General features: G+C 34.1%; 1 long non-coding RNA gene across 1 annotated transcript; it reads right to left on the reverse strand.

Moving 5' to 3' along the window:
- Positions 1-673: 673 nt before the first annotated feature.
- Positions 674-18,553, reverse strand: LOC128086764 (uncharacterized). Its single transcript, XR_008209525.1, has 3 exons — positions 18,506-18,553; positions 9,388-9,469; positions 674-1,030 (listed from the first exon to the last, which is right to left on the reverse strand). It is a non-coding gene; the product is annotated as an uncharacterized LOC128086764 (long non-coding RNA).
- Between the last annotated feature and the right edge of the window lie 9,123 nt (positions 18,554-27,676).

The raw sequence follows: 27,676 nt of genomic DNA on the forward strand, positions 1-27,676 counted from the left end.
ATTCAACACTGCCCGTAAGGATGTGCTTAATTTCAATCATGTGAACAATCCCAGTCTAGTTACCAAAACACTATGTAAGTGGAAAGGTACGTAAAGACATAGGTGTAAAGGTAAATGATCTACTGAATATGGGTGATATTGCTCATGTATTTCAGCTTAGGCATATTTTTAATTGCTTTGATGAAAAGGAATCTAAATACCTTGCCAAGCACAAAAACCAGTGTGGATGCAGTTGAGCCAATCTAACAGCTTGTTACCGCTGAAATGAAAAGGATGGTCCTGTTCCCCTTATTTCCTCCCCCTTCCTTCCCACCCTAGATTAGTTTTCTGCTGGGTTAGCAATTTTAATTGCCTCAGAAAGTGTTTAGACAAGCGTGCAAGCCAATAGGGACAGTGACAAGAGTATGTTCCTGGAGAGAATGTTACTGGCAATCCATTTTGCAGATCCAGTCATGTTACTGAACTGTACTTTCTCCCTGTTTTAAAAATGAAACTTAGCCAAGTTTCATTTTCATTATTGATTTTCATTTCTTGACAAGAAACATTTCAGGTCCTATGCTGCTACGATTTTACTGATACCAAAGATGATATTTATGAGATGTTCTCATACATTCTAGAGAACTTACCTAGATACATTAGTAGCAGCATTAATAGAAATTTGCTTCTGGTATATTTTATTAGGAATGCTTGCAAGAAGGCTGAGCTCTTATTCCTCTATTACAAATAGGGAAACAGAGATGCTACCAGGTGTTTGTGGTGGTATAAATTCATTAGCAAAACTAGAAAAGCACAATCATATCCTTAAGTCCATTCCAAGAGTACGTGCTGCAAGCCATATTATTCTTCCTATTAACTTTGTGAACTTGTCTATAAATTTTTCATGACAGACATTTAAAAGCTGCAGTTTGGGTTCCTTGCAACACCCAGCATTTCTTGCACTCTTCCACTTTTACCAGCACAGGTTTCCTGTAGTCCACGCTCTTTGTGTATTTTTTGTTTCAGGGATTCTCTTCAGCTACTCAAGATGTTCCTTTCTGTAATCATAAAATAATAGAATGGCTTGGGTTGGAAGGGACCTCAAGAATCATCAAGCTCCAAGCGCCCTGTTGCAGGCATGGCCACCAAGCTCTAATCTAATACTAGACCAGGCTGCCCAGGGCCCTATCCAACCTGGCCTTGAACACCTCCAGAGATGGGGCATCCACAACCTCTCTGGGCAGCCTGTTCCAGCATTTCATGGCTCTCTCCGTAAAGAACTTCCCCCTGACATCCAACCTAAATCTTCCCTCCAACTTAAAATCATTTCCCCTTGTCCTGCCATTATCTACCCTTGTAAAGAGTTGATTCCTCTCCTATTTGTAGACTCCCTTTAGGTACTGGAAGGATTTATTGTGTTTGACCCCAGCTAATTTCTCCAGAATGGATTGGATATGCTTGCCTCCCAGACAGAACTCTGCATTTAACCATTTCTGCTTTCTAGCATTCATCAAAAGCATCATAGTTTTGTCAATTAATTCTATTAGTACTTTTTTCTTGTTCATTACTTTTATCTTGCATGTTGCAATAAGTGAAAGATGTCGCATACAAACTTCACAGCAGTAGCTTTTATAAGACTTTACATCATCAAGACATTTAATTAATAAGAACTCAGTGAATGTAGATTACACTGCAGTGGATGTGTTTATGAGGTAAAAAATAGCACAGTTGTCTACTGTTTTGTCCAGAGAGGAAGGTCAGTGTTTGTCTACCTCCACTACTGGTGCTGGTCAGCACACAGCTCAGAAGCTGTAAGGTTCAAAGTCCAAGAATGAGGATATAGTAGAATTATTCATGTAAGAGAGAAGTTGTGCAAAGCTGGATGCAGTGTGGTGTAGTTCACTTAAATATCTTGCCCTCATGTAGCGGAAAGATTGGGTTGTATGTGTAGGTTGCTCCTATTTGTTTCCACAGAAAATACAACAGAAGCAAAGAGAACAAAAAGGCTCTGATAGAGCAAATTTCGAGCTACAAAGCACTATTTTTCAACATAGTTACCACCATTAGCAAAGTATTTTCACCAGTCTTGAGTATTTGTCCAGGTTCCAGGAAATCCAGAAGGTTCATCCCTTTCCTGTCCCAAAAATTACTTTATGAGGGCTGCATCCTGAACATTTTGTTTGATGGGGAATTCATGTGACCACTCCATGGACTGCTGTTTTGATTCTGGCTGGTAGTGGTGACACCGTGGCTCATTACTGGTGATCCAGGAAACTGTCACCTTCAGCCTCATATTGGTTCAATATATCCTGACAAACTTGCATAAGCTATTCGTGTGTATTTGTTGGACCCATGTGATGGAAACTTTGCAGTATTCCAAAGGTGCCACCATAGTTTCCTATTCATCAAAGCCAATATTCATCTCTGTACACACTTCTCTGATTGTAATCCCCAATTTAAGTGGATTAACTGATCGAGATGGTCTTCATTTCATGATGTGACAGCAGTTCATGGCTGTCCAGAACATGAATTGTCTTTCATTTTGCTGTCACCACTGCTGAAATGTACAACCCCACTTTCCTAACATCTACTGTTGGTTCTCCATAAACGATGGGCAAATGTAAATTATTCCTTATGGAGAAATTCAATTACATACCTTTTTGTCAGCAGTCATTTTGTCAGACTGCCCCTCTAACAGAATATTGGTGGGAAGATTCAATCTCTATTACCATACACCCAGCATTTGCCTCTGACTTTGTGGGCCAACATAATAGAGTAGGAGGCATTACTTTTGGAGCCCTTATATATAACCTGGGAGTAAAAAAACAGTTTCCATTTACTTGGTATATAAGTGTGTAAAAATTTCAACATAAATAATAATTGTCTAATTACATGTCTAAGTGCATTTTTGCTGGCAGAAAGAATATTCTAACGCTCTTTTTTTGCCCTTTGAAGTACAAGTCATTTTCAACCCAAAAACCTATGGTCCTGTCAAATACAGCTCCCACTCAAGTCAGTAAGGCTAAACTGTGGCTTATGTCTCATCCACTATTGTCCAGCAATCTTCTCAGTTCAGAATGCTGTGCGTATTCATACATACCTACTGGCTTGAGTTAGCCAGACAGTATAAACTATCCCCGGTATGAGACATGCCAATACAGGATTAATAGATGAAATCTGAAGTTAACATTTTGAGCATGAAAATGCATGTTCCAAAGTTGTACTTGCATTTTTTAAATAAAATTATTTTTAATTATTTTAAAAATCATTTTCAGCCACAGATTCCATATTCAAGGACACAAGGAGAACACAGAAATGTGTTCTCTCATACTTTAATTTATCTCATATTCATATTAAGTGAAACATTTCACAAGAAATAAGTCTAATTTTACATAAGGGAATTCTGGTATTAATTTGAGCTGTTCCTATCAATTATATGCTCTGTTTACAGAAAATTCTTTTACAGTTTTGGTTCTCAGCCTAGTACCTCTTAAATGTTATATGCACTACCCTAATGCAAATAAAGCTACAGATTCTGTATAACCAAATAGTAATAGTTTTCCAGTAAATTTCAACAAAATCTCAGTATTTGACATCACTGAAATGCAGTAATATCCTGTACTATCCTCTAATTCCATTCCTCTTTGGTACTTAAATTAAAAAAAAACACTCATTTATGTCCGTTCTTATAGATCCTTCCAAAATGAGTAAATTCTATAGAGAAAGAATTACGTCAGATCTGTGTTCAGCAAATCTAATTAGACAAATATTATTTGGTTTCCTCTAATGAAGCTGTAATAGTATATATTAGAAGGCAATATATGAATGATTTTGGTTTGGGTGGTTTTGATTACCGGTAATTTAACTTGAGTTCAAGTATGTTTGAACTTTCAAATAGCAAGGAAAACCAACATTTAGAAAGGAAGCTGCGGTTGTTTCAGTGCCCAAGTTCTGCATATTTATATAAAGAACAAATAGAATATTTTCAAAATTGAAGTGGGAAAACAGTTCCTGCTAAATGGAAGGTATGGAATTCACAATGATCTAGAATTAATTTTCCCACATTTTATACACAGAAACACTTTGGTTCATTTGAGTGAACCACTGGAAAAAGGCAGACTAAATTTCAGAAATCAATCACTGAAAAATTTAAAGGCAGACCATGAGTAATCTCTCTGCTATTACATTATATGTTATAAGGAAAGGCAAAAGGCAATGTTTTTGAAAAATATGCAGTAAAATGGTGATATTTTCTGCTACTTATTTAAGCAACCTGTGAAGGCTGTTACTGTAAAATAATATGTTTTAAGATGCAAAAATTATGGTATAAATATTAAAAACTAAAAAACAAAACAAACAAAAACACTAATCCACTAACACAGATTTAGTGTCTGTAATTTCAAAATTACCATATATTTTGCACTTCATTTTTTAATTGATCTAACTTTAGTAAAAGATTCTGATGTTTGGTAGATTATTTCAAATGTGTGAATACTTTTGAAAATAAAAGCAGGAGTTCATTCAAACTATATTAAATTTCTGAATTTGATTATTTTTGGCTACTCAATCATAATAGATATCTATCTATCCATTATGTCTGCATATGTTTATATAAATACCTAAACAAAAAGGAAATCTATGTTAGCTCTTAGTGACTGTGAAAACTTTTCAAACTGAAAAACTGAAAAACTCGAAAAATGTGCAACAACCATGAGGTCAAGTCAGGAACACTATCGTATGCTTACCTTAGGCATTTTGAGTTTGTGTATAGACTAAATAATTCTTGCAGCCTGTCTATCCCAGGGCAAGAAGAAAAAAATCTAGAAATATTTTTCTGTATATTTAAGACAATATTTTAATTGGCAGAAAAGGAATAATTAAAATAGCATGGATTTGGCTTTGTTGTTACCACCTCACTGCCATCTGACAACAGCTATATAGGCAGCTATTAGAGTCTATTGGTATCTATTGTGTTTGTGTAACTAAGTGGGGAATATCTGGCTACACTGAGCCATCAGAAACTTTGAGCCCACTGCACTTCCAAGTAATTATTAATCTAACACATTAGCTTTTAAAACTGTGGCTGCTATGCATTTGCATTGGTCCTGAGTTCTGTAGTAAAAACAGGTTAAAATAAATGAAAGTTTCAATATGTAAATTCTTCTCAGGAGTTCTGTGGTAATCCTGTCCTTGAGTAAGAATTGTCTTCACTTTCTTTGATTTCCTACATGTACTTGAAATTTGGAAATAATTAAGGAAGAGACTGTGTCTCTTTTATTAGTAGTCCATTAGCTAGAGTCATTAGGCACTAGTAATAACAACAAAAGATAATTATTTCTGGCATAAAACTATTTACTCCCATACATTTGGTTGGAGATATTAAGATAGAAAGTGTTAGTGTACACTTCAGTAACTATCTTCATAACAAAAAGCAAGAGGTTACTGTCTAAGAAGTAAGGCTAAATATTCAGAAAACAGTAGAAACTGTACTCAGGTACACTCAGCTGAATTTTCAATGCTTTATGATTGCAGATTCCCATCAGCACAGCAGAAAAACATCAAAATAGATGGAAATAGGACATGCTGCAGTCTGCAAGTCTGTCTTCTTATTAGCTCCTTAATAACCCATCGGTCACCACAGTGTGCTACTGTAATGAAACAGAAATTCTTTGCTGTTTTTGTATTTGTTTTCTTAGAAGGAAATAATTTCTTCACTATGCAGTAAACGTGGTTGCCAAAAGCATTGTGTTCCTTACTTTTGTTTCAAGTTTTCTTAGAGTTAATTTAGTGCCAAAGGCATCAGACTGTCAGTACAGGAATATGAGCCCTGAAAACTGAAGCCCTCTGTTTATTCACAGAATGGTTGTATTATGTGTCTGATTTTGTTACCCTGTCATTGTCACATGCTAGAAGCAAGATCTATTAATGCAAGGGTAAGAGGTACTTTTCCCCAATAAAAATCTCTGTTGAGACTACAAGCAATCATTATCTATTGTAATGATATTTTTAATTTTGCAAATGCCCAGCCATTAAAGCAGGACTGAAAAAAATGTTCTAATTTTACGTGTCTGTGTTAACGATTGTCCAGAAGTGAAAATCTTGAGGGAGAGGATTTTAAAATTGCACAAAATTTTCATAATTAAGAAATTAATTTCCACTGCAAAAGGGAGCAACGTAGAGTCCAATTCAAGCTTTGAGGTGACTAGACACATGGCTTTCAGAAATCAGAAGGGAAGATTACACAGGAATAAATCTTGTACATCCTGCGAGGCAATTCCTATTTTGACTTCTGATGAGAAGAAATGTACCTTCCATCTCTGTGACTCAGTAGTCTTCCTGATAATATGACTCTTGAATTTACGTAAAGCAGAAGCACATGAGAGTGACTGAAGATTCTTCTTGTTAATTTGTAGTGGTCATTAAAGTGGCATAAAACTTCTCTCATATAATTTCCCTTTCCAATGACTGCAATCCATGTGTACTTTTTCTGCTAGCCAATTCAGAAGGGGAGTTGGAACTGGATGATCTTTAAATTCCTTTCCAGCCTGAGCCATTCTATGATTCTATGATCTTGCATGACATACATACTCAAATGATACATTTTAATTCTTTGAATATAGCAGGATTCAAACATTTAAATATATATTTAGAAATTTAATCATTTGTCTTAAAATCTGCCAGCTCTTCATTTGTATGAAAAAATGTTTTTGTTTTTTTTATCTCACAAAGGCACTATGAAGTTAAATGCAGTAAAAACCATGAAGTGGCCAGTAATCATTGCAGTGGAGGTCAAATATCCTGGATAAATTCTTAATCGCTGATATTTGTAAGAAATAAAAATAAGCTTGTATCTACTGATCAATGAATAACAAGTAAATTGCTTTTAGTTAGTGGTTTCTAATACCAAACTTGTGTGCATTTAAAATATTTTGAAACCTCTCATTTCTGAGCTACAGGATCATAGGTACAACTGTTTTCATGCCTTAGTAAGGAGGCTCTTCTAATACAGCATTTTTGAGTCTTTGTGATTATCTTCTAAACGACAAGTCTTCCTCAGGAGCGAGGGCATTTGTATATAGATGATAGATATATATAAAACATTTACTTCTAGACAATGTGCTACTTCTCATTACTAAATCAGGGCTTGAAAATTGACTTGCAACTGTACTGGCAGAAATAATTTCCACATATACAAAAAATGTCATTTAACAGGAGAAATTCCTACTAAGTCAAAATCTCCTCTGCTGTCCCATTTATTTTTACTTTAGAGTAAAACTTGATGTCACCTTTTCCCAAAGAAAATAGGTGGTTTTTTTTGTTTGTTTGTTTGTTTGTTTGTTTTTTAATTGTAATGGTGAAGGCAGTATAGAAAAATGCATGCAGTAGTCAGGAATTTTGCTTCTAAGAAATCCAGAGACAGAAGGGCAAAGTTTGTAAAGTTTTAGAATTCATTTTCTCCTCTCTTTGTTGTCTTCTTTGTTACTTACTGTTTTCAATGAAAACCTAATATCCCTTCATTTTCAGATATGCTTCAATTGAGTCTAGGCTATTTGAGCAATGGAAGACTGATAGAAAAAGAATTTGAACCTATGTCCTCTTTTTAACACTTGGTTTGTCTAATCTTCAGCCTACCATCTACTCTTTTTTCTTACTCTTCCTAGACCCTTTGTGAAGGCTCTGATTTGTTTCTAAGGCAGAACAAGAAAAATAACTGAAATATTTTAAAATTCAATGAGACGGAAACAGTGTTTATGACCAGCTTTAACACTGATTCATTCACAGCAATAAAAACAGAGGGGTTTGGTTTTTATTCAGTACCCTTCACAATATTGTCACAATGTTATCCTCACACAGTCCTTGAAAATAAACAGTACTTTGTGTAGCCATTTGTAATATATTATTTTGATGTGTTGAATCAAGTTTATTGTTCATTAAGGAAGAGAAATGCTAATTTTGAAGTCTATCTTCTCTGGAGCAGTAGTGTCTAGGAAACACCTGCAGAGCACTTCAAAAATTATTTCATAATATGCGCAAGTTGTGTTCTGAACTTAGGTAAGATTATACCTTTGGCATTATTTACTGAATAAAGTTCCACATTGCTCCACATTCATTATATCTCATTTGAACTCACAATTATCTAAAAGACCTGTAAATTTCTTGCACAAAGTATGTCTATATTTTAAACTTTCATAAATTTATCTTTAGTTATAAAGCAGAAAATGAAGCACGGTTCCAGTTTGAAATAAATAGACTATTGTTAGTTTTTAAAAATCCATTTATCCTTTGATATTATTCCTATTTATCTTGACTCTTTATTTATTTATTTATTTATTTTTGTTTCTGTACATCCTCCTCATAATCCTACTGGAATTCCACAGCTATTGCCTTTACATCCACTGCATACTTGCAGAATTCCAAAAGGTTTATTTTCTACCATTTAATGTAGCAAAAAGAAATCTTCCCTGAATACAAAACATATCTGTTTTGATTATGCAAACTGTTGTGTGCAATTTTGCATCTTCTATATCATCATGTCCATTGAATCCATTTTAAAGGAAATCATTTTCTAGACTAAAATGTTATCCTAAGAGCAGCTCCACTTTTGCTGGCATGATTATGATTAGGAAATGTAGATCACTGCATGTGAATACATTAGGAAAGAATTTTTCTGATCTAAACTCTACAAGAGAACAAAATATACCACAAATAAATAATCAAGCAGCTAAGTTTAAAAATAAGTCATATATTGCAAAGTTTAAAAAAACATAGCAGTTTGATCTGATAAATAACATATCTAATTTACAGCAGAAAGAATCCAGCAACATCATTTTTTAATTGGCTAGAAGAAGTGCTAAGGTGACAGGACTGAGAACAGGTAAATCATCTAGGAATAGAAATGCTCTAAGACAGAAAGCCAGCTGGTGTAGTGCTTCCTTTGTGTCAGTGTTCCATGTTGCATTCTGTAATAGGGACTGTTCAGACAGTCTGTTGCACAGCTGTTCTTCCTTAGAAACAAACAGTCAGGTCCGTTAGTGGTATCACTCTGCAGGTATTATAATGACAGTAGGGTGTTTTTGGTTTTGATTTGGTTTCCAATTTTCTTTGAAAGCAGTATTCATTTCATTGAAGTGAAGCTGAATCGTGGGGATATGAATAGAAGTTGCTTTATGTTGCCATCCACACTGGATTAAGTACATTTAATGTAGCTGTAAAGGAAAACTGTTGGAGGCCATGTATTTTATGATACATATTTTTATGTTGCTATTATTTTGGTGAATAGAAGGCATGGGAAGATATTATTTTGTTGATAGCTGTTATTAATATTAGACATAATTCACAAAACACCTGCATCTTCATGACTTTATTTAGGGAATTTGATTTTTCAAGGCAAAAATTTGGTTTCTGTTCCACTTATTGCTGCAGTGGTTCATGGAGACAGAGAATTCCCAGAAGACACAGGTTACTATAATGCATTGCAGACTATTCAGTATACCTAGAAAAAGAAAACAGCTGGAATAAATCTCTGACTCCTCCCACGTGAAGAAATGGTCTGGATCATGGACTGCCAGCTACTATGGCAAGTTTAGACAAGTAGTCCAAACCATTTTCAAGAAAATTGGCAATGTTCTATATTCCGAACACAGTAATTTTCCTCCAAAGCATAAAATCAAACCATAAAGAATCGTAAATATTTTTAAAGTCATAAATGAACTATGTCACACCACTAATTAGCTGATTATTTTAAAAACAAACAAAATTAATTATGTTTGCTAGTGAGAGATATTTCCCCCTCCCCCCAAAGTCCTCATGGAAGAAATGTGGAGAAACAAATTTAACAGTGTTAAATAATAATGTTCCAGGACTAGGCTGCCCCTGAAGTAGTCCCAACTGTGTGTAAAATAACGTTTAAATTTTTGGGGTCTGTACCAAGGATGAAACAGGAATGCATGGAGCTGAAATGCAAAGTGAGAGAGGTGATAATAGGTTTAAAATGCTCTGGAAGTAGAAATGGTTGAGATGTTAGATGTAGAGCTGAAAGGAGTTTTGCTGTTTATTGTCAGGGTTTTTTGTTTGTTTGTTTTGATTTTTTTGTTGTTGTTGTTTTTGTTTTTTGTTTTTTGGCTTTTCTGTCACTATAGTAGGTTGAGTAACTTCACTGTGTTCCTTCTCCATTACTGACTCTGGACAAAGAAAGCTACTGAAGATACTACGTGACCTTGACGCCAGACCCAGGCTTATGTCTAAGGCACTGCTGAGAGGAGGACACTGCTCTCTTGTAGTTAGCAAGAACAAACATGCAGGTGCCACAGTCTAGTCCAGCTATACTGGAAGCATTGTGACAAAAAAGAAGCTGAACCATGATCAACTGTGCATACTGTTTGTTATCCAACACATGTACACATCTTGTTGACTATCATTTTTGGGTGTTAGAATTTATACCACAATACAGACTGTTGCCTGGATCCAAATTCTGGGACTTGGTACTGTCCAGGCAGGTGACAATTTCCAAATAGAAATATTAGATCCAGTATATTCCAGTAAAGGAATTGTAGAATCTCATAACTGCTTGCACTGGAAGGAAACTTAAAGATCATCTAGTTCCAAACCTCTGCTGTGGGATGTGACTACAAATCTTTCTTAGTTCCTACTATGAGGTGATATGTGTTCCTACTGACAGTTTCTCTAAGCGACAACGGGTAGCTCCAAAGCACCTTGGAATTTAGATCTAACCACAGTGAATGTTGTGACTGAAAAACTCAAAATATAACTTTCAGTTATTATTATACCAAATTTCTCCACAAACATTTTAATTGAAACCAGATTGATATTGAGAAAAAGTTGGAGGCTTTGAAAAATCATTTCCATGATCAAAATAAACAGCTGTTAGGTATGCCAACATAGAAAGAAGCTCCTTATTCTAGTGCATTTATTATGATAAAATTTTTGGCAGAAACAGGACAACAAGGATATGATATCTCACATGGTGACAGTGCTAAATTGTCATTAGCCAGATAGGAGAAATCATTACTGTTACTTTTCGAAGTGAGAAATTAGGGATTTAATCCAAAAGCAACTGAAGCCCAAAAAAAGACTAGTATGATTGGTACATAAGAAAGGAACATAGATACAAAGTGCCAGAGTGAAACTTATTTGCAGACTCAGTAAGAAGGTATAACATTATGGAAGTTTTGGAGGGTCATTAGGGAGAAGGCTCTTTTTTCTTTTTGTCCTAAGAAGCATTCTTTTAAGAAGAAAGAGTTGCAAGATTAATAGAATTATTTTTCTTTCCCAAGATGACTACAAAAGTACATACCGTTGTTTTAAGACACTGAACTGATCACCAAGCAAGTCAAAGGAGAGAATTAAAAATGCGCATCAGTGATGGGATGCTGGTATATAAGAGGATGTTTATCTCAAGGAATTCCTGTTACTTAAATTTATTTTAGTTTAGACATTATGTGCCTATGGATTTTCTAGAGAAGTTTATAAGATAATGGGCGTGTCCATTATCTTACATGGCATCATACTGTGAAAGTCTCTTTAAGAAATACTGCTTTCCCTGCAGCCCTGCTAATTTAGTTTGATATATATTTTATTTAACATTGTTTTTTGCTATTGCTTGTACATCTTTTAAATAAGATAACAGCAATTCCACACATAACCAGAAAAACTATTGCTTTCTTCTCCATTTTTTCCTTTTCATACATGCTTTTTATAGCAATTACCAGCCGAACTAGACTGATTTGAGTATTATATGAAGTGCTTTTATTGGCTTTTTGATCTTGACCAAAATAATGGAATATATAAGGAACTAAAACTTTTGTTTTTATTGAGTTGGCTTCACAATTGACTGGAGATGGATAAAGACTATTACTCTTCTCTCTCAATACTTCAGGAATATTTTTTCAATGTTTATCAAAACTTAAATATTTATGAAGATAATTTTAATAGATGCTGTCCTTTTTCATTTTTTATGTATTTGATTTATCATCAGTAAAGCCAAATAGACAGTAAAAATCTATTAAAAATATAATCATCTTATAGGTGATTTAATTAGTGCATGTATGTAGAAAATGTAATCTGTGGTAATTACCTATAATTATGTTTTCCCTGTAACTTAAAATAACTTGTCTTTTTCAGTAGGGAACAACTCTCTTTTTCATTTCCCACTGCCTTGCATAGCATTCTACTGCACAGCATATCAAGAAAGAATTCACTAGAATTTGAACTAGCAGAAAACCCAAAGAATTCACAGTTGTTTATAGTTATTCAGGTACAGAAACAATGAAGAAGGTATAAATACGGAGGTCTAGAGGAGTATTTTCTATTGAGAAGATTATGTGTATACTCTCATGCTCATCCAAGATAACCAGAAAAATTCAATTTGAATTTGGTCCAGTAATATGAGATATTTCTTTTCTTTCATATAACATCCAAATTCTCTTTCCTGAGGTGCAGTGAGCATCCTGAATATGAGCACATACCAACAGTGGATCTTTTAAGGGCTTTTAAGAGCTTTTAAGAGTGAAGTAAAAACTTTTGAGGCACTTTGCCAATTAAAAAAAGACTAAAATAATGCCAAGAACATTTAACAGAGTTCAACTGATACATAAAACACATATTACAATAAATGTAGTTTCTAAACAAATTTAGTTAATTTTTTGTTTCCCAGTTGTAGACAAATATTTTGGGTTTGGTTACATTTCTGAAAATTCATGGTTTTCTTTTAAAAGCTTGTCTAGAATGAAAAAGTATTTTCTCCTTGAACTAAGCTGTCTGACTGATTTGAAGAAACATTATGCTCTAATGGTCATCTTCATTCTTGATGCTTAATACAAGGAGAAGTGCATGTTGGTCTAGTGGTACAGTACACAGTTATGGAAGGAGAACCCACGGGTTCCATGGTTTTCACTGCACCTCTTTTCCCGTAGGTACACATCTCTTCTCTGACTCTCAGGGCAGTGACCAAGACAGCAATACCACCAGTGCCACACACTTCTCTCTTTCATGAAACTATCTCATGACACCATCTCTCAAACTAAGGCTTCCTTTCTTTCCACCACTTCCCTTTTTGCTGCATGGAAGTAAAACTGAGAATCCCATAAAATTTTTACTGAAGAATTTGTAACTTTTCCAATTAAGAGACCTAAGGGAGAAAACAGTAGCATACACCTTTCCAATAAGAGATTCAATGAAATGCAACCTAAAATGTGTTTCAGTGGTGCTTATTATTTGGGATGGTACTTTTATAGTATGAAGTAGCAGAATATTTTATCTTTTATTTCTTTTATTTTAATATTAATTAACTTCTTTTAATATTTATTAATAATTTAATAATTAATTTTATTTTAATATTAATTAATATTTCTTTTATTTTAATATTTTGTGTACACAATAGACGTTATCTGTATGTTTGCAAAAAATGTGTTATATTCTAGCAGTTGTCCTTTAAGTAAAACAGGAATGTGATTCTGGAAGATGTAAGAGTTTTAAAATATTGGAATAATAGTCATGACATCCTGAGATGTCCAGCACCTCAGTTCAGTAAGAGCTAGAAACTTTGTTTCTAGTTTGATTTAATCCATAGCTAGTATATGTCTGCTTGCTCTTTGTTAGCAAGTCTTAAGTTCATTCTTCCTTCTGATATCTAATGGAAGAATCTATACATAGTAATTATCTTCCCTCTTTCAATCTTCTAGAACAGACAAAACAAGATCTTTCATCACTATTTAGACAGATTTATCCATAATCTGTTCATTTTACTAGGCTTTCCTTTCTCCTTTTCAGTTAAAATTTAGTATTTCTGAATGTTAGTGTCCAGAAAGATAAATGTATTTCACATGAGCTTACATATATACATGTAGATTGTTTCATACTAATATTATTATACATATTATACTGTGGGTGTATATACATAATATACACTTATATTATTAAACGTATAAGTTACTGGAAATGAGCTCAAACTCATATCCTAGGTTGTCTAACAGCAACTTGAATATCATACTAACAACTCTTCCTCTCCTTGCTTAATTTAAGCATTAGATGTAAGAAGACCAGAGAAATCTTAATTTACACTGCAATTCTTTTGAGATATTTGGAGGCATACTTTTTCTCTTATTCTATAAATATCCATAAGTCTAGTTGTGTTCTATTTCATATTTTTTTCTAAAACATCAGTTCAGCTCTCTGTAAAAATTCAATATTGTGCAGCTCACGTTTAATTGCACATAACAATAAATCATACACCTTTATCATACCACTCATTCCTACTCGTTGAATATATAACTGTCAAGAAACAGCTATGCCATCATATTTCAGTAAAACGATCTCATTTTATTGTGGCTTTCACTCATTCCCAGATTTCCTCCCTTCCTTGAAAGGGGACAAGCCTGGGCGATGCCAGATTAAGATGAAATATCACCACCGCAACGTATTAATTTTTCTTTGAAGATCTTAAAATAGCTTTCTTATGCTTTTGCTGGAATATTTTCCATCTCGCTTGAAGGGAAAAAAAAAAAATGGATATGAAAATCATCATCATGACTTGAAGCTGAGTGGTGTATCCTAAAAATGCGGGTTGCAAATTTAACTGCAGTGGCACATACACTTTGCAGAAATAAACAAATATATACTGTTATACTGGAGAAAACATGTCCTTTTTGAAGGCTGCACCCTTTACACACAAGTAAAAAGCTGAATGTAAATCAGTAATATTTTCCAGGAATATTTATGAGGGATATGCAAATGAGGTAAAAAGGCAACATCTCTTAAGCGAATCAGAGCATCATGGGCCTGTTTTCTGAATCAGATATTTTTTACCTTTAGAATTTTTTTCTTGTCCTTGTGAAATACTTTATGAAAAACTTCAAAGTGACATTGAATTATAAAATAAAATAAGAACAAATGATTAAAAACTGTTTGTATTAGCCCAGTACTTTCATTATCAGTGAAGATTTATGATTTTTCTGCTATTTTACCATGGGAAAATACTTCCCTTTTAATAGCTAGTTTGCATTTGTTTCAGCAATTTTCTGTGTTCTGCCCATGTTTCTCCATCCAGAATCATTCACTTCATTGGTAAAATAACCAGTCTTAGACTTAATCCAGAAATATTTTCATATTATGCTAGTTATTTTAGTAAGTCAGGGAGGGGTCTTTTAAGTAGATAAACATGAAGAAAGAAACAAAAAGCTAGAGGCAGCTTACTCTTCTTCTTTTTTAACCATGAGCATACTGTACCTTCTTACTGTGATGTCTCTTGTGACCTTCATGGCCTAACTGTATACTTCTCAACAACTTCCAGAAGAGACAAGGGACCTCTTTTGTGTAATCTTGTGACGCTCTGCTCTGACAGCCTCGATGGGGCTAGCTCTTCACCTGCCTTGTGTAGTTGAAATGGATGGGCTGAGAAGTTAATGTACTCCAGCCTCCCAGTTTAAGTATTTGACATGACTGCTTCTTGTAGAATGCTTTAAATCACAGTTAACCTGGAGGTCAAATGCAAATACAGGCAACCAAAACAGACAAAGCAAGTCAAATGTTTATGGAAGGGATGAAGAGACAGAAAGAAGAGCCATATCTCTTCTGACTGGACTAAGAATAAATTACATGTGTCTTGCTGTCCCTCTCTTTTGCTCTCTTTCCTGCATCCAGATGGTTTTACATTTTTCCTGAAAATGTGGCATTCAAGGCCATGAAGAGAGAAACGTATCTGCAAGAAAGCTACTACCTGAAAATTCCATCAGAGAACGCTTTCAGGAGCACTCTCAGAGAGTCATCTTCACAGGTACATTCACGTTCCTGACCTTAGTTCCAACATGATATGATGTTTAACTGCTCACCATCACTAAAAGTGGCAGAAAGAGGGAGAGAAGGATGAGAGCAAAGGAAACCATGGCTTTTTTCTTTTGGCAGAAATGATCTGTTGTATCAAGGTGACTGCCCTTTAGATGGTAATCTTGTCTCTTACTACCCTGAGATAATCACATTTGGGAAACATGTATTTGGTTTTACAGTTCATCTACTTTTGAAACCCTACTGTGTTTTAGGCAGGATTTAAAACCAAGAGTTTTAAATTTTTATGAAGTATCACAATTATAACATTGAATTATTCGGTAAAATGTAATATTTGATAAAAGAGCCAAAGCAGATAAGAAAAAACATTAGCAAGTGTTGGGTGTAGGGGATTTTATGTGCCATTCAACCTCACACTGAACTTAGGCACATCACACTTTGTATAGTACAGACTTTCCTAAAAGGTCTAAAATTTTAACCTATAGACAGAAGCACTTATTTACCACAAGAATTTGCTAGGCTAGATTCAGATATTGTATTTGTGGAAGCAAGAATAAATGCAATGATGAAATTCTCGAATGTGGATATCCCCTATAAATATGAAAGCCATTAGAATGCTATATTAATATGAGACCCAATCGTCTACTACTGTAATGATCCTCCCTTACCAGCACTGAGTTCTCTTCCTCCCCCTGACTGTCCAGTGTCTCTTGCCTTCCCCTTTTTCCTATAAATAATGTCCTCCCACCTACCCATATGGCCAGCCAAGAGATACAGTTTTCATCAGCTGCTTACAGCTGAGAGGTTGGTTAAAAGCCCAGCCAGGATGCACACTCTGCTTTTTTATAACAGTACACACTGCTGCTAAATAGCTGGCATGCTAGAGAAATTGCTCTGCAGGCCGCATGAAGTCTCTGAGCCGTATGTTATGCATGTCTGTTCTCCAACTCATTTTTGTTTATTTTTCTGCATGTCAGTGGAACCGTGGATGTGGAACGGTGATCTGTTTTCTTGCAGAAAAATATCAATAGATGTGAAAGGCAGAGTAAAATCATTATTGTATGGATGCATTATCATTTATTTTTAATATGATGTTTAATACAGAGTAGTCATCTCAGACTGATCAACAGATACATACATCTGTATTATGATTTAGGATTGATGCTAGAATTTAACAATAATAACAAAACTTGTCAGAAACTTTAATGATGACTAACCTGACAAGAAGAAACACTCGAAGCTCAGTTCTGCTTGTTAAAAACAATGACTGAAAAATGTCCATACTTCTAGTATATGTATAGTGCTACTAAATCTAAGAACTTACTTAGCACGTATTTGGCTTTCGTTATTCTTTTCTTTCCCCAGACCTGCCTTCCCCAGCTTTGAATAAACAAGGAATAAAAAAGAAGTTATTCTTACAATATAGCAGCTCCCATTGAGCATTTAGCTTTAGTCCTGAAGGAAAATAGAGACTTCCTATCACTGGAACTCAGATCTTTGTGTTCTAGAAGTTCTAAGCCTCAAACAAATGCTCAGCATTAGCTGTGAGGTATCAACCTAAAGTTGAGGCAACTAGTACAAGGACAATTTTATAATTACACAGATGTAGCAATATAGGTTGCATAAATATGATGCAATGGGAAAGGAAAGAGTAGTAAAATAGGAAAAAAAGTAGTGTAGAAAAAACTCAAATTATAATTTCAGAAGATTCTTTCTCCTTATCTATGTAGGTCATTCTGAAAGTAATGCCTCCTACTTAAAGATTCCTATGGAAACTACAATAGCTACAAAGAGCACAACAACATTTTTTGACAGAGCAAATCCTCAGTTCAACTTAGTCATCACCATTAGCTATGAATATTCACTAGTGATGCACAAGAGCCTGCATGCCATACTCATAAAAATCTATATGACTGTTTGGAATATGACTTGTCTTCCACGTCGTTGTTGCTGCTGCAACACACCACCCACAGCCTCACTGTGCTCATATCTGCTGTTCGGTCTCCATAAATGTTCAGCAAGTGTGTATGAATGTCAGTAGTTGCAATTTATTCTGCATAGAGGAATTCAGTGGCACACCTTTCTTCACATGCAATTCAATGTTTTATCAGGTTATCCCTCTGCTGCCATCTGTCACACAGCAACAAAACGTCACAGAACATTGGTGGGAATGCTCGACCTCTAGGGCCATATCACTACCATCAGCCTCTGCTGTTATGAGCCAACATAGTAAAAAACCAAAACATTACTTTCAGAGCAGCCTTTGTGTGAGTATCTCTAAAAAACCATGCATTTGTTAGCTCGCAAAGAATGTATTGTAGGATTGTAACAGCGCTAACAAGTTGATCACCTTGGTCAAGTGTTTTCCTTATTATAAGCAATAAGAAAAGTTTTTTCTCACTTTACAACCAATAAACCATGATTTTATTATAAAGTTACAACAGAGTAAAGCAAATTAAATATGGTCTAAGAAATCTTGAGTACAGAAAGATTAAAAGATACCTTATCAACAAGATAAGGTAGGTGTTAAAAACTTTGTTCTCGTTACCTACTCTATAATAACTATACACATTTGTATGCGTTTGGTGTGGTACAATGCAGCATAAGCATGTTGCAGGCAGTTCTGCAGAGGATTCTTAAAGGATAGGAGGCAGCAGATACAGTTCTGGATCACCTAAGAAAGATAAAAGTCACAACCTGGTACATTAAAGAAAGAAGGAATAGTACTTACCCTTTTACGAGGATTTAGTGCCCACCCAAACATGGAAAAAGAAATAATCTTATTGCTGCCAGCCTTTAAATGAAGTTGGGGAGTGGTCCACTCCTTTCAGTCACACAGGTGAATTGCTTCCACCTGTGCTCCCTATGTCCCTTTACCAGGAGCTCAATCACTGGTTCAGACTGTGGCTTAACTGTTCCTATACAAATGGGAAATGAGTTCGGAGGGTAACTTGTTCATCTGCATGCACCTTTAACACCTCACAAATTGTCCAAATGAGGGATGCATACAAATAAGACAAAATAATTATGTGAAAGCAATTCCTGTCACATCTGTAGCTGACTATAGAAAACTTACGGCCAGGAACATGAACTAGCATCCATTTTGAGTAAGACTTGTCCACAGAGATGTATATTTTCAGTAAGTGAACTTCATCTACGTTTCATGTTCTAAAATACACTATGTACTCTGTGAATTTTTACTTTGTGTTTCTCACTAACAGTTTTCACCCAACTTTCACAAATTCCAAATTTCTTAAATACAAAAGAGCATTTATAATTGTATCCTAAATCTCATGCACTGATAAAATTATAACTATCATGATTGATGAATGAAGAAAAAACCCTTTTCTTATAAAAACGTAATGTGGAGAAAGAAACCCCACTCAAGCCTGTGTAGAAGGAGAAATTATTCTAAACTGTAAGTAAGCATCAGAACCATAATATTCTCATTATTTTTTTGTTGTTGTGTTTTGCAATATGCTTTTAATGATTTCCAATTTTTGTATAAAATAAATCCACATTATATCTTGGGACCATCTTATGGTCCTGAATGTACACATTGCATATTGTTTGGTAATTAGACTCTGCTTTGACTTTCTACTATTACTCTTTTACTCACATATCTTCTCCTACTATTATTAAACTAACTGGTTGAACTTAGACTCAAATCAAGTTACAGATTCTTTAACCTAGTAGTGTTTATGATAGAACAATGAAATGTCATTCTGCCTCAAATGATGGGTAAGATATATATACTAAACATCACCAAGTAATTCTTATCAGGAGGATTCACATGAAATAGTCTAGAAAGTGTAAAGTCAAATGCACATAGCCAAAAGAGGGATGATGTCATGAAATTATTTTTGTTCCATTGTGATCTGTTGTTATGAATTTTCCCACTCATTGTTGAAAAGCTTTCAATTTACTCTTCACCTGAGTAATTCATAACAAACTGACGAAGAACAGATCTGTCCTTATTTAATCTGTGCTGATAAGTGACTTAAGCATATTGCATAAGTGTAATATATAGATATTTAAATGGATTGAAAATTATGACAAGAGTTTCTACAATTGAGAACCTTTCAAGCTCTGTATACTTAATCTGAATGAAGATCGGTAGAAGGTGTAGAAAGTTCAAACCTTTGCAAGAAAAGTCTTTAAATAATCATAGAAAATTGATTTCAAACTGAATCTGTAAAACATTTTACTGAACTTTAGTCATATCAAATAGAATGCATATTTCCTCAAATTGTCCACTTTCTTTGAACACTCATGCTGAGATCTGCATAGCTAATTTACATCTATTTATACAGCTCATCCAAATGATTTTCTGTGTCTTTTCCAACTGTACATATTTATTAGAAAAGTTACTTACAATTAACAAAAGTTAATTACAATTGCATTTATTTTAAAGACAGGGAAGCTACCAAGTTAAAGGAAAAAGTAATAACAGTGACATTTGTGTGAAGGATATTTACAAAACTACTAGTTCCTACTTCTGAATGCAAAGTCTATTTTTATGAACTTTATACAAAATGGACAGGAAGGCTACAACTATTGATAATGGTGATTGCCCAATTTGAGAATTGTTTTCCAGAATTAATGTTATGTTTGACAGTCTTACTTAAAAACAGTTAGTTACAAATCAAGGACAGGATAGTGAAGTTAACCAACCCCATACTGCTTTCAGTAGCTGCAAACCCATTAGCATTCATGTAGGAGCTTCTGCTGACATTATTTTCTAGGTTATGAATATTAAAATGATCCAGGATAAACCATGAAAATAATAGATTTTTTTTTTGCTTACCTGCTTTGTCAACCAAACTCATTTTGATATAAATTAGGAAATGGTAGCACAAATAGTTTAACCAGTGGATCTGGCAAGGCAGTGTTCTTTGGCAAGAGGATGGCAACAAACATTTAGAGGTTGGCTGAAGTAGGTAATCTCTTCAGCTGGTCCTTTGGGAACAGTAATGCAGAAACAATTACACAAAAATCCCAACTGTATCTTCCTTTGAAGGGCATAATTTGTTTTTGTCCAATAGTCTTCAGCCCCCTCATTTATTACCAGAAATAATGTGGTGGTTTCCTATATCTAATTTAAATGTAGGTAAAAGAAAGAACTACATATGCTAAGTAAATTGACCTCACAGAATGTAAGTCACATTAGATCCATTTGTATTAAGATAATATATTTGTAAATTATAAAGAAACAATCTTTTAGTTTACAGACTGAATTTTTGCTAAAGTTTGTTACAGAATGCTAAAGTTTGAAACTGAATGCTTTCAAAACTCAAAAATATTTGATCTACTGAGATATTATGGGAGAGCTCTTGGAGCTGTCATAGGCAAACAGAAAAGACAAACAGAAAGAGAAATGCAATACTTAGTTGAATAGTCATTTTGGAATCTGGTGACAAAAATAAACCAAAACAAAAAAGAAAACAGTCTATCTTTCTAATGCTTTAGATTTAACTAGTCTGAATACTACAACTTAGTAAATGGTGCAGCAATAAGCTCACTGATAGCAAACTTGTTCTAAAAGAGAAAATCTCAGCAGTTTATAATTTAGTAACCCAGTTGTTTGCCATTTATTACTGTTTCTGTCATTATATCTAGCTGTTTTACAAGTTAGGATAATGTGATCTTTATGTGTCTTGATCATCTACGAAGAAAATTTGTGAGTAAAATAATTTTGCCTTAAAATATTTTTTCTTGGGATCAAAGTTCAGGAATATTGAAGGGGAGTGTTGCCTTGGATTTTCAAATAGCATTTCAGTGTACAATTTTTAAATTAATATGTCAGTGTAAAAGTATATTAATTATTATTATACATTTTTATAAAAATGTTGAAATTTTCAGAAAGTATGGATAAGTTATTCAGAAAATCTGTAAAAGAAATTCTACTTAGCAAAGTTATGATACTGCTTTAAGTATTCAGTCCCACACTTGCAAGAGCATTACTTTTTTCTATCACATATTCAGGAATATTTTCATAATTATATCAATCACAAAGAAGATTTGAGCCATGAGTTTACTCAACATATTTCTGAATACATTTTTACTGAATGTTTTGACTTTATTTCTTCTGGAGAAATTTCATAACACTTTTAACTATTCTTTTATTATATAAATTTCAATCTATTTCTAATTAATGTGAGCAGTCAGAGGACCACACTCTCTTCTCACTGTGGTGAGTAGCCTTTGCTAGTAATTGATCGGTCGCCTTAAACAAGGTGAGGTCATGAAACTTATTTATCTAACATGAATTCTACTCCTATGTAAGAGGGAAAAAGGATGTTTTTTTGCCCCCAGGGTATTAGTCATGGTCCGTAAGTTCGTGGGAAAAATGTAGGAAGTCTCAAAAGTTTGTTCCTATTATTTGAATTTTTCTTAGACTTCATTTGAATCCCAAAGTGAATTTGCTATTATTCCTTTGAAGGGTGCATAGGAGGGTACCAACAGTCTTTGAGGAGCAACACCTGCAGTTGCATTCAAAGGCATGACTTTTCCAAGCAGTTTCTGAGCTGCCTGGTATTGTCTCAGGAAGGATAAAGGCCTAGGTTTTTTACCTGACTGGCAGAAGCATTCCACCACCAATAGAACTCTAAACATTGTTTTAGAAGTAATGAGTCCTGCTGGTTTCATCCTGCAAGACCTTGAAATCCCACAGGGCAATGTGGTTAGGAATAAAACAGAAGCCTGAGGCTTTAATGAGTTTCCTATCCACAGATGCCATCAAGCTTTTATACTATTCATTTTATTTCTACAGCTTCAACAAAGGATCCCAGAGTTGTGGGCAATACTCTGACAAGCACAGTTCAGAAACTTGGCAGAAATCTAGACTTTAGACAATAAAAGATCATTGAAAGAAGTAAAATAAAATGCATAATAATAAAAAATGAACTTAAATATCGGATACTTTGCTTTTAAAAGTGAACACAGTGCAATTCATACAAGCTAAATTGCTTGGAGCATAGAATGAGGATATGAGTGTGATTTTCTATGATGTTACTGAGGTTATGATGACAAAGAAAAGTGAAATGAATAGGGCCAGTGAGAGGTCAGTGTGCATTTTGTGAATGTTCTTCATGTAACACTAAATTGATCATTCTCAACCTCTTCACTGTATATAGGTATTAACTATTTGAAGTCTACAGTTAGAGAAAAATGAAGAATGCTAATGAAGAAGCAGTTTCTCTTTTTTCTTACGCATCTGTGGGTACGTAGGGAGATGTAGAATATGCTTGTGTGCATTTATGAGACACTACATTTCATTTCACTTTTCCACATTTGACATCTTTCTTTTATCTCTTTGACCTCTGTAGATCTCCAGTCTGGATTGGATAGTATCATACAAGCTGTTCTTGCTTCCTCCCTAGTAAAATATGGACCATTTTAACCTCACAAGTTAAAAAACTTCTACTTCATGTACAAATATAAAAGAAATAGAGAAGCACGTATATATATACATATATTATTTTTTTTTTCAGTAGTTTCTTCTTGCAGCTGTGATGAACAAGTTCAAGTTTAGGATGGTCTGAATCAGTTCGTAAGCCAGAATTTAGTAACAGTAACTGCACCTCATTTTACAAAAAGAACCAGTTTTCTAAGGTTTCCAAAAGAATATTTTCATCTTGGGGGCTTCACTAAAAGGCTTAGATATACTGTAAACCCAACATCCATCAAGAATAATTTCTAGCTATTTTAAGTTGTACTTAAGTTGTGCTTCACTGGGATTTAGATGGAGAAACTATTGATTACATACGAAAACTAAAAATTTCTTAAATCAATAATGGCATGAACTCCTCAGGTTTACACAATGCACAGCCTTTTGACTTAGTCATGGCCAAGTATGTTGAAACAGAGAAGAGTACACATACCTTAAACTTCTGTGTATTAACTTTCTACAAATTTTGCAGGGCTCTCAGAAGTACTTACACAGTCAGTATTCCCAGCTACGTATTTTGGCACTTCTCAAATCTGAACATCTCTCTTTCTGTCCTCCATTAGTGTTTACTCAAATTAGCTGTACAATGTTGAAGTTTTACTATTCAATATTGAAGGGAAACTACCCTTCCATCCTCACACTGTCTTTGAAATTTGTTGGGTTTTTTTAGTACATCGTATGTTATTTACAATGCTGTCACAAAAATTGCATTTAGCGGTGAAAGAATTGACTTTCCAAAAGTACGTATGCGCACAAGACAATATGTAATCATGTAAGTTACATACACATATATACATAATCATACACATGGTTACTGTTACCGGATCTCATTTGTACAGAACAAAATAATGAAGGATTATAGTGTTTTGCCTTTTAAATGAAACTTTTAAGCTGATCATAAGTGAAGTCAGATAGTATCTAATAGATAATGCTGTCAGTAATGAATAACTAGACATCCACTGACAGTTCCCAATACTTGTTATCTACTACAGTTTTTAAAAATAAAATTGAAATTAATTTCAGCTGACATGATAAGTACATAGACTGCAGCAACTACACATTCTTACCACCTATACCTAAATGTTTACTCCCATATTCCCCTCTGCAGGGCCCAGTTCAACAATTTTTGAAATTAATTGGCTCTTTTAAAATGACATTTTGACATTTCTCAAATCCAAACATCCCTGTTAGCATTTGACTAACAATGAGCAAATCATGCTTATTGATTGTACCATTCAGTTTTATACCAAAGTCTTAAATTAGATTCCAGTCCTGTAACTGAATCTACAGCAGCACATGTGTCATCTCAGCAGTCCAGTCCCTTTGAGTTTTGTATAGACTCTGGTTTGGTATAGAAACCTAGAGCAGAACATTTGTTTTTGACAGTTTGACATTCAATGCATAAACTAATTTCCTAAATGCTTCTATATTTCCTTCTGTAATTCTGGTAGTATCCTGAAGAAAAGCTATGCAATATTTAGTAATGATAATAAGAGAATACAAATATTAGATGAAAATCACAAACGGATTTTTTTGCTTGTTTTAAGCTTACATAACTCTTTATGGCAAAGCAAGTTAAAAATCTTTATACCTTTCAGTATACTACACATTTAAAAAAAAGTTATATAATAAAGAAGGTAGAGAGAATCTTTTTTAAAAGATAAGTTGAAAATTATGCTTTTTCTAGTTGAATGCAAGTTTAAGTGCTAACTAGTATTTTCAATTCTTACCATGACATATCAAACAGCATGTGCTTTCTATTTATATTGGTTACCAATCTCAATATTCAGAGGAAGAGTGTATAAAGTTAACAAGCAATTATTTGGCAAATTAGTACTCAACAACCCTGAGTAAATAGGAAGTTTGAAACCTATCTGTTATACAGCTACTTTAATTTGCATAGCACACTGGTGTGTTTGCTTTGCAAATACTTTGCAATGAATCATCATTTGTACTATACAGTCCAAAGAAAAGCAATCAAAATTCACAGCAAGACAATGAAATTAATTATAACTGTTGAATTCTGTGGTGGTAATTCCTCCTCATGCAGGAAGATTAATTGCATTGCACTTTCCTTGCACTCCACTAAATGATCTGATGAATGTATAATCATTTACAGATTTCTCAAATGCTGAAAATTGATTACCTTTGATTAGCTCTGATCTGCACAAAGAGCTCTGACAGAGTATCAGTGAAACATTACAACATTACAGACAAAGTAACAAATGATTTAATTACCAGTGTGCTTATTAATGTTAGATTCCCTGCAGTGATCCTGGCAAATCAGGGGCCTGTAATAGACCTGTAGGTTTCACTGAATTCCATTAGGGTTTAAATAATATTTCTCACTATTTCTCAAATCCTTCTTTTCATGGCTTCTTAATAACTCTAATTAATTCTAATTTGCACAAAAATCCATTGCATCTCCATAAACTTTTAATTAGATGTAAAGTAAGATAAGTCACTGCTTTCAGAGACTGGCAAAAATGCAAACCACAGCTTTATATGCTTCCAAATAAGTTTTTCATTGACAAAAGATATTTCTCTACAAAGCTATTTAATGAAAGTTTAAACCTAATTTTGAATTTGGCATGTGGTCCAGTCATACTCTTCTAGTTGCAAACATAATAATAGTTGCTCAAACATGAAGAAAGTGAAAAAACAGGATGGTAAAATGTTTATCTAACTAAATGGTAAACATCATTTTAATACTTTTTTTTAATGTATTGCCAATATATACATTCACTCATTTTGTTAATTGTGGTAGATAAAACAGTCTGATTAAGCAGCTACACTTTATGCTGAAAGACTATTTGAAAATGAGATAGCGAGGGAACGCTAGCCCAGTTACAGACTATGCTGAATGCTGTTGGCAGAAACAAATCAGGCTTTTCTACATGAACACTTAGATCAGTTCACACTGGCAGCTTCCTAAGTTTTCCCTGGTTTTAGGTCATTATATATGACATTAAATTATTATGAAGCAGTGACAATGAAAACCCAGATGATCAGAGAAGTCAAACAGAGCTCAAATTAAGCTCTGTTTCTGCAAGTGTTTCTTAGGATAAAAAATGAATGCAGGTAATTAAAAGCTTATTTAGCACTGAAGTACTAATACATAGACAACTTATGATAACATTTTTGTATTTCAATTGTGTAGGAAAGGAGTGACTGTAATACTGCAGGTGTTACTTTGTCATTCTCAATGTACAAGGTGGAAAACTTAAAAAACAGAAATATTCAGCCCCCAGTGTGGATGATTACATTTATTACATTCACTGCTGTCAGCAGCTGAAAAGCTATCCATCACACCGAAACAGTGATGAGAGTCAGAAGTCTCATTTTGTGGAGAAATATTGAAGTCAGATTGTTGATGTCAAAAGTCAAACTCTAGTTCAGTTATCTGTTTTATGAATCTGACTGAGACACATTGTGCCTGTGTTCAAACTGATATCTAGCAGAGCTCATTTTATCAAATGTGTGATTTAGAAGTCAGAAAAACATTTGTACCAGCAAAATATTAAGAGGAAACTGATAGGGCACTCAACTGCTTTTATATTTAAATATCGCATCATTCAATAATAATGTATCATTTATTTTACTGACAGTTAAAAACTTATTATGTATGATACAATGATATTACTGTAGTTACATACAGTAGTCAAAACAGTATTTTGTAAGTGCACAAAAACAATTTGAATATGACTACTTTTACCACATCTGCATAGACTTTTGTTGGCATCTGAATACTAATTGTTCAACCGATTTTGCATATACACGCACACACATATATGAGGAACGATACATTTAGTTTCAAAAGGAAAGGAGAAGACTTACATGGAAGTACACTGACAATAAGGATGAAGCAGTGCACATACAGTAGCTGAGTGAGAAAATCCAGTGTAGACATGATGAGAAAAAAGGAATGTTTTAAGCACTGAAGATTGAGTACATGCTCACCATTGGAACTGTCTGTCATTACTAACAGTAGTTACCATGCGCTGTACTTCGATAGCATAAAAAGGATTCTTAGAGAAGCAGTACGGAATAAAAATATCTAGTGCAATGTATTTTCAACTCTTCCTAATTCTCCAGTGCTAACTTCTGAAAAGCTGAACAAAATCAGCTAATTCCTTTTATTCCATTAGAATTTTTAAAACACAATTTTACAAATAATTGTGATGAAAGCAAATTTTTGGTAATAAATTATACTGCACTGAAAAACATTAAAGTTAAATCATGAAATGTACTCACAGCTTGGGGAGTACTACTAAATATGAGTCTCTTCAGTAGTTTACATTGAATATTTTATAAGCATTTCTTAAGGAAGGTGCTTTGTAGCTGAGAGAAAACGTATGCACTACACGTTGTTGAACTTGCTACCGTCACTGCAGATTTTGTTCTGTTTAACAAAAACAAGCACAGTTTGTGAATTCAAGTCAGGGAGTTCCT

Source organism: Tympanuchus pallidicinctus, unplaced genomic scaffold (assembly GCF_026119805.1).
Source record: "Tympanuchus pallidicinctus isolate F22 unplaced genomic scaffold, pur_lepc_1.0 scaffold3, whole genome shotgun sequence".
NCBI classification, from domain to species: Eukaryota; Metazoa; Chordata; class Aves; order Galliformes; family Phasianidae; genus Tympanuchus; species Tympanuchus pallidicinctus.